Raw genomic sequence first — 7,148 nt, forward strand, 5'->3', positions numbered from 1 at the left:
TGTGAAAATGAAAATTTCAGGTGTGGGCATTCTCTTATATCATGTTCACGTGGCTGCATGGGGACGCTAAACATGCAGTTGATTCAACTCATTAGACTACAGGAAACTCCCTGGTGCTGCCTAAAAGTCAATTAAAACCTTGAGTACAAATTACCTGAGGCTTATGAATTTTTTACTTATGTTGCAGCATTTTGATTTCAGGAGAACGCTGAGCAAAACCAACAAGCACTTGTGGCACCACTTCAACCTTGGGAACAATCATTTCTCTCGTTCACAGGCCAACAGGAGCTTGGAAATCTTGGCTCAGAAGAAACACATCTGTTTTCAATTTCTGTTTCTCCTGCTGAATTTGAGCTCTGTTTGCAAATAATTACCCAATAATGCTGTGAAGCAAACATGGCTTCACAAATTGAGTTCTCCTCAGTGGATTTATTATCCTGAGATGCAAAACACAGATGAACTAGAAAAAAAATATTTGTATTTTCCTAATAATATATAGGATATGGCTGATCGTCCTTTGGGGTATTTTCAGGATAAATATCTTAGATCTGAAGATGCTTTTGCATCCTTTCCCCTAATACATGCATTTAGGAATCCTAGATGCTTTCTTCTTAGTATATTCAATTTCTGGTGAATTGTTGTATCAACAAATTTTATTTAGCTTGAGAAAAGATGTATGAATTTATTTATATAACACTTTAGTATACATTATAGCATGTACAAGCAGTTTAAATATCAGGGATACACCACCTTTTATAGGCTGAAATTCACATTTGACTTTGAACAGTATGCCTGGTTCTGCACTTCCTAAGGAAATGGATAGAGCCAGGAGAAAAATTAATTAATTTTAATATAAATTAAATTAAAATGAAGGATGTTAATTCAATATAGCTCCCTGTGCACTTAAATGTTTTCTACTTCTATTAATTCAAAACTATGATTCAATTCAAGTTTTTGGAGGAAAACTGGGGGCGACACTCAAGGCTTAGCTGGGGATATATGACTACGGTCATAGCTCTTTACTTCCATTCATAATATATGTGTACACATGAGTATGTGTTTGTGTGTGTGCATCCACCTATGAATGAAAACAAACAAATCCAAATAATCAATAAAAATCAGCTGGCGAAGTACTTTACATTGCAATCCTGTGAAATTGTTAGAGGATGTTAATGTTACAGGGAAATCTTGCCTTGGGGACCCCCCTCCTAACTCTCTGCCAGCTTCTGCAACTGAATCTTTCTGAGGCTCAGAATTCCACACCAATGCAGTAACTAGGTTGCTCTGCCTAAGTCCAATAAATAAAGCAGAGTACCAAAACAATTTAAGACTAATCAATAGACATGATATTAAATATATTCCCTGATCCTTCTATTTTCTTTTTTACATTTCAGATGCAGGAAGGAAAATAATAACTGATCTGCCAAAGTAAGAAACAAAGTGGCAATTTCTCCTACCTGAATAGGTGCAGCTAACCTGATTGCAGAGAAAGAACGTGGAAGAGTGTTAATAGGAATATAGGAAAACTTCCTAAAGTTGGTTCAATATAAGATAGCAGCCCATTAACAGAGTGTGCAAACTATTGATTACAGATTAGAGTCCTACATGGAAAAGGAGATGTCAGATGTTCAAGCTGGCTTTAGAAAAGACCAAGGAATCTGAAATATTATTGCTGATGCATGCTGGATAATTGAGAAAGCCAAAAAATACCAAAAAGAAGTCAGTATCAGTTTCATTGATTATATAAAAGTCCTTGATTGTGTCGATCATTTCTAGCTGTGCAGTGTGCTTAATGGGAATGTGGAAAATGTGAAAATGTGAAAAATGTGGAATCCCAGAACTTCTCATTGTCCTCATTTGAAACCTATATACAGATCAGGAAGCAACAATATGGGCCGAACATGGTGAAACAGACTGGCTCCAGGTTGGCAAAGGAGTGAGACAAGGCTGCAAACTTTTCCTTTATTTATTCAACTTATATGCAGAATATATATTAAGGGAAGCTAGGTTGGAAGAAGACAAGCATGGATGTTAAGCATGGAGGTAGAAGACAAGCATGGAGGTAGAAACATCAATAACCTGCATTATTCTGATGACACTAATAGCTGAAAATGCAAAGGATCTGCAAACTCTAGTAACAAAAAACAAGAAGTTCAGTGAAAACATGGGAGAAAGTAGTTTGATTGTTTAAATATGACTTAAATTATATACAAATGAAAAGTTCATGGCAAAATCTCTTCAGTGCCAGATTTGATTTCCAAAAAAGTGTTCCAGTTATGAGTTTGTACGGCTCCCTCCATCATGTGAACATAACATAGCTCTGTTCACATGATAACAGGAGCTCCCCTTATTCTGTTCCTTCTGCTATTGCCCCTACTGAACTAAGAACTCCTAACCTACCAGAGTAGGTTTGGCAGAAATATGGGCAGTGATGGGGAAGGTAAAGGAATAAGTTTTTCTAGCTGATACTTTTCACGGTTTAGGTGGAAATATCACTCAATTTAGTAATATAATTTGATTAATTCAATGATCCATCCATTTAATCTGGAATTAGATGACAGAGTTGAATAGCAGTCACTTTGAATTAGGGTTGGGGGAAAATGATTCAGTATTAAAACATGCACTCCATGAATTCTGAGCAAAAATAATTTCACCGAGTGGCTTCTCACTTCTCCAAATTATTTCATGGATACTTCAATATGTTTAACTGGGGAGAAAATCCACTTAAGGTACTTCAACCCTACCACTGTTTCCACTCCCCAATCCCTGAAAAGCAGCTAGAAGATGACCCATGATTACCCTCACTTTTCTCAATCTTGAAATGTTGAGGAAGAGTGCACATACAGGTTATTCAACCAGGGTCATATCTCAAGCTACATTGTTCCTTGAGAAATGACCTCCCCCCTTTTTTGGAATACTTTTCTGACTTCTAGTCTAGCCTATAGCACTAGTATTTCCCATCCAAGTATTAACCTGGTTTGATTCTATTTAACTTCTGAAATCAAATGAGGTTGCCAGGTGATGCCACTGACTGAGACTTTTCCCAATATATGATATATCAAATGCCACTAGCACTTGCACAAATTAACATTTTGACTTAAGTGAAAATATGGGATGAGATAGATAGAAGAAAAAAAAAAGATGTTTGATCCAAAGTCCCATTGGTTAGAATATAAAAGTGGCTATATGTGGCACAGAGTTGCCTTGCTTGTGTTCCACTCACTTCTGATCTATAGACCTAATATACAATTGCTTAAAGTGTTTTGGGATAAGGATAAGAATTATGGATAATTCTATTTATTTCTTTTGTATGCCATCATGCAATCTGATGGGATGAAGTGCAAATTAAAATTTTGAATATATATATACTCTGTGTGTGTGTACAGAGAGAGAGACAGAGAGGTTTTCTAATTTTGGACAGAGAGAATTTTTAAAAAACATGTTTTATTTGAAAAATCAGTATACAGTGAACCCTTGCTTTCATGGAATCATAGAGGAACGATAATGATTATCCTTGAATTTTTGATAAATGGAGATTACATCATCACCCATGATTTATAACATTTGCTCAATGATGTCAATATTCAAATGACATCAGCTGTGCAAATTAACCCCATTTGCAAAATGACAACTCTATGAACATGATGTAAATCGCAGTGGAATTTGGTCTACTACAGAGGAAGTTCATTGCATAAACTGAGGCTTCACTATTTCTTGGTCCATATGGTACCAGGCAAGTAGATACAGTGTTATCTTAATTACATCGGTAAAAATTACATTGGTAAAAAGTTGCACAAAGCCATTTTAGGGCCTAAGTTATAATCATCTTTCATTGTGCCAGAAATAGAGAGGTTATAACAGGAACGCCATCATTTCCTAAACCTTTGAATTGTTAAAATTGCTACCAAGTGCTACCAACTTTATCTATTTCACGCAGACTGAAATCTCCCTAAAGGAGAGTGGTAGGAGATTTATTATAGCCCCACCAACTCAGGAAACATCCTTGTCCAACAGATGCATCAATATTTTCATCTTTCATTTTATCCTTCCAGTTTACGTCTTCCTTGACTTTCAGACAGTTCCTGCAGAAAGCCACACAGATGGCTGAATCTTTCATTTCTTCTCCTTTGCTCAGTTTCTGGATATTTAATTTTTAATTACTAAGAGAGGATCATGTGTTGCCCTTTTACTTCAGTGGGAGTTTTAAAAGAAGGCTGTGGGCTGTGGCTCATTAGTTTAAACAATATTTTTTTAGATTTTTTTTTTTTCTACATTGAAATGTACCCTTATGTAATGCTCCTTTTGGCATTCTGATCCTTCATTAGTTTAAATCTTAAAATTCCAAATAGTTTGTTTTTAAGGAACGAGTGACATTTTTGGGCAGAAGTAGCTGCATATTCCAAAAACATGTCTGGAACATTTGGTCCTAATAAAACAGTCCTTCTATTTTACTGCTCTTGCTATCTCTTTATGCAAAAAAGTATCTTTGCTCTACATCAGTAGAAGACAAATATATGCAAGTATTGATTTTCATAAAGGAATGTCTTATTTCATAAGCAACTGAAAATTCTGGTTACTATTTTAGACAGCAGATTATTCTATTCTATGAATAAGATGTAATATGAGCCTTCTTCAAGCATTTAGAAAACTGGCAACAGAATACTTATAGGTTCTATAATTGTAATCATAGTAGAAGGTTTGCTAGAACTCAGCATAAATTTAACAGAATAAGCCTTGCCAGACTAATTTTATCTCATTTTTTGATTGGGCAACTTCTTAAGTAGATTATGGGAATGTGATAGACATAATATATTGATATTTCAGCAAAGGGTTGCATAAATGACATTCTGATTAGTGAAGTAGATAGTGGAAGGTAAAAGAATCAAGTGGTTCCATAGCTGGCTTAAAAATACTACTCAAATCTTGCTCACTGGTGGCTCCTCATAAAACTAGAGAGAAATATTGAGGTCCCTCAAAGTTTAGCCCTGGGCCTTATATTCTTCAACATTATTATATATGACTTGGAAAGGTGTTGAGAGAAAGCTTTTCAAATTTGAAGGAGACACAAAAATGGGTAAGAGATTTAATACTCTAGAAGACAGAAATAATGTTCAAAACAATCTTGATAGGTTAGAGAATTGGACTGAAAATAACATTTCACAGACACAAGTACAAAGTTACTAACTAAGGAAACAGAAATCAAATGCATGTACAGAATGGAGAATATTTGGCTTGGCAATAGTACTTGGAATAACAGTTGAATACAAGGTGAATGTGATTCAGCAGCATAATGTGGCTTCAAAAAAAGACAAATGTGGTTTTAAAACTGCATCAACAGGAGTACAGTTTCCAAATCATGGAAAGTAATAGTACCAGTTTAGTAGACCCCATCTTCAGTATTATCTCCAGATCTGGGCACTACCCTTTAAGAAGGATTCAGAAACAAATTCAGAGAAGGGAATTTAGGATGATGAGGGGCCAGAAAATAAATCCTATGAAGAGAAATGAAAGAAATTGGGAATGTTTGATTCTGAGAAGAGAACCATTGAAGGGGATAGATATGGCAGTATCACTCTGGTTTCCAAAGAAAACCAAGACCTGTCCTTTATCATCCCAGAAAGGAATAATAGATTATAGAAAGGCATAGTCTGATTGAATGTAAGGGAAAATATTTTAACATTAAAAGCATTACAACAATGGAAACAGTCACCCCAAGAGATGCTAAGTTCCTCTTCGCTGAAAGCATTCAAGTGAAAGCTGTTATGGATGCTTCAAGTTAGAATCCTGAATGGAGGGGGGTGGGTGAAGTTGATGATGTAGCTTGATGATTCCTTTATCTGTGGAGCGCCTCCATGCAAATGAAATTGCTGGAAGTCCTGTGGAGATCCTCCATAAACAGACGGTGGATGTTCTCCATCTTACCTATGGAAATGCTCTTCTGCCAGTGAAAGAGGTACTTATTCCCACTTTTCCTAAATCCAAGTATACTCTTGTCAGTTTTCTGACTATAATCCTCCCAGAAATTTAGCAAAGCAGCATGTCTTGGCAAGGAACAGAACTGAAGGAAAAAAGTTTTACCTAATTAAAATCTGCATGAGTGGCTGCTGCTAAAGGCAAAGAGCAGAGGCAAGAAAGCTGTTAATTTACATGCTAGTGACTCAGATTGATATTGATTGTGAAGCTTAATTATAAACGGCCTGATATTCAAATTGTTGCATATTCAATCAGTCTTCAAACAAATGTTAGAAAACAAACAAAAATGTAATTACAATTTTTGTGAGAGGAAAACATTTCATAGGCTCAATTGAGAGATAACTATTTTTAAATAATTAACTAGAAGACCAGGTTGTTATGACTGTATACCAAGGAGAACTAAACAGTTAAAGGAGTAAAAATTATGTGAAAAGCAGTGTCTATTGATGACTTCCATCTAGTATCTATCTGAAGACTGAACACATCACAAACATGGGAATAATAATTATATGAGGGAGTTAGAATTTAGGCCATTGTGTCCAGCCTCCTACTCAAACTCCCTACACCAAATTAAAGTATCCCAGAGAAGTTACTATTATCTATGTATGCATCACAAACATACAATTTGATTTTTAGTAAGCTTTTATTCATTTAGGGCCTAGTTTTCCATTTAAGTAGACCCAAAATAAATAAAGGATTACCAGCAGTCAAAGTTTGTGTCTCTATGTTTAGTAAACATATACATAACCATGATATAAAATAGCAACAACAGTTGTCTCTCAAGTGTTTTCTGAAATCCCAAAGATTGCATATGCATTACCTTCAGGGGGAAAACCACCTGTCATGTGTCCCATGAAAGCACTTGTTATCTGAAGATGAGGTTAAATCACCAGACCTAGAGACAGCTCCACCCGGCCATGAACATGAATTCAGAAGAGGCAAGCCCAAATTTGAACACAAAGACCCTACATGTGACTTGGAAGAGAAGATGAACTTCAGTCAGGCTCCAGAGTGTACAAGTAATTAAGGGTTCAATCAGGTATGGCTACCTTATATGGGTGGCAAGATTCAGATGACTGCCAGATGCCAAGACTTGTCCAGTCCAGCTATGGTAGTCCTATTCCTGACACATCTGAATGACACCATGTTGGAGTAAGCTGTTGAATGGGAATAAT

Source organism: Python bivittatus, unplaced genomic scaffold, assembly GCF_059951505.1.
Source record: "Python bivittatus isolate LINGU-HERP-01145 unplaced genomic scaffold, Pbiv_v1 ctg000480_np1212, whole genome shotgun sequence".
In the NCBI taxonomy this organism is placed as follows: Eukaryota; Metazoa; Chordata; class Lepidosauria; order Squamata; family Pythonidae; genus Python; species Python bivittatus.